This window comes from Penaeus monodon, chromosome 9, assembly GCF_015228065.2.
Source record: "Penaeus monodon isolate SGIC_2016 chromosome 9, NSTDA_Pmon_1, whole genome shotgun sequence".
Lineage (NCBI taxonomy): Eukaryota > Metazoa > Arthropoda > Malacostraca > Decapoda > Penaeidae > Penaeus > Penaeus monodon.
Genome location: NC_051394.1, coordinates 29,531,139 through 29,533,158, shown reverse-complemented (window position 1 = coordinate 29,533,158; position 2,020 = coordinate 29,531,139).

The following is a 2,020-nucleotide window of genomic DNA, read 5'->3' as shown; positions in this document are numbered from 1 at the left end:
ATAATGATAATAATAATAAAGATCATAATGATGATAATAAGGATGATAATAAGAATAATAGTGTCCATTTATAATAAAAAGGGGGAAAAAATCCCTATATTGAAAAATCTTCCAAAATATAGCCGTTTCAGAGTCAAAGCTAAAATACTCTTTTTTCGATTTCAATCATGATTACCATAATCATTAGGATAATAATAATAAAAATAAACACCATTCTTTAATCATGATAATTATGAGAATTTTTATAAAATTGCTATTATTATGATAATTTTTGATAATAATGGGAATAATTTCAATAATGGTGATATTAATAATAATAACATAAACTAATGATAATAATATTAATAATATAATAATAATAATAAAACATTCTATTAATCATGATAATTATGAGAATTTTGATAAATAATTTTTATAATAATGGGAATAATTGCAATAATGATGATAATATTAATAAAAATAATAGAAATGATAATAATAATAATAATAATATTATTATTATTATTTATTATTATCATTATTATTGTTATTTTATTATTATTATTATTATTATTATTATTCATTATTGTTATTATTTTTACTTATATTGTTTGTATTACCAGAAAGAAAATATTATAACTGTGATAATAATAATAATAATGATAATAACAATCCTAATAGTGATATTAATATTGTTATTCCTATCATTATTATAAGTAGTAGTAGTAGTTTAATTGGAGAGAAATATATTATATCTGTAATTATTGCAACAAAAACGATGAAAAGTAAAAATGATGATAATAATGATTATAATATCGTTATTATTGTTATAATCATTGTTATAATTATTATCATTATTGTTGTCATTATGAGTATAATTGCCAAAAATATATTATTAGCGGAAATAATTACAATAATGATCATGAAAATGATGATAATGATTGGAATAATGATGATAATACTGATGATATTGTTGAGAATGCTGGTGGTGATGATAATAATGATAATAATGATGAAAATAATAATAATAGATTCAATTTATAATAAAAAAGGAAAACAAATCCAGAAAGACGAAATAGTGGCAAAATCTTGCGAAATATAGTCTTTCCAGACTCTACGTCAAAATGTATGTTTTTCGGTTTGAATCATGATTTGCCAAGTTATTACGCTAAAAATGAGAATAATAAATACCATTCCATTAATCGAGACAATTATGAAAATTTTGATATTGCTATTATAATGATAATTTCGATAATATTTGGAATAATTTCAATAATGGTAATAATAATAATAAGAATAGGAATAATAATAATAAGAAGAAGTATGATAAAAATGATTATAGCACTAATAATAATGATGATAATAATAATAATAATAATAATAACAATGATAATAATAATATAACAATAATAATAATAATAATAATACCAATATTAGTATTAATATCATTATTTTTTAATTTTAATGTTACTATTACTACAAAAATATATTATAACTGTTATATCCAACAATGATATTGATATTAATGACAATAATAATCATAACAGTAATTATAATATTGTTGTTGCTATCATTACTATCATTATTATCATTATTATTAGTAGTACTAGTCGTATAAATGTAATGAAATATATTATATCTGGTATTATTGGTCTTATAACTGTAATGTCTTATATTATATCTGTTATAATATCGTTGTTATTGTTATAATCATTGTTATTATTGTTATTATTATACTTGATTGCAGTTATTTTGAGAGTAATTGCCTAATATATTTATATGGCGGCAATGATTACAAAAAATAATGATGATGAATATGATAATAATTGCAATAATTGATACAATGATAGAAAGGATGATAATGATGATGATAATAATAAGAATATGACAATAATGATGATAATAATGATAATAATTTTTAAAAAAAAAAGAAAAATTTTCCAGAAACTCGAAAAAGTAGTAAAATCTTTCGAAATATAGGCTTTTAGAGTCTACGCCAAAATGCCCTTTTTCGACTTCAATCATGATTTTGCGGCATTAT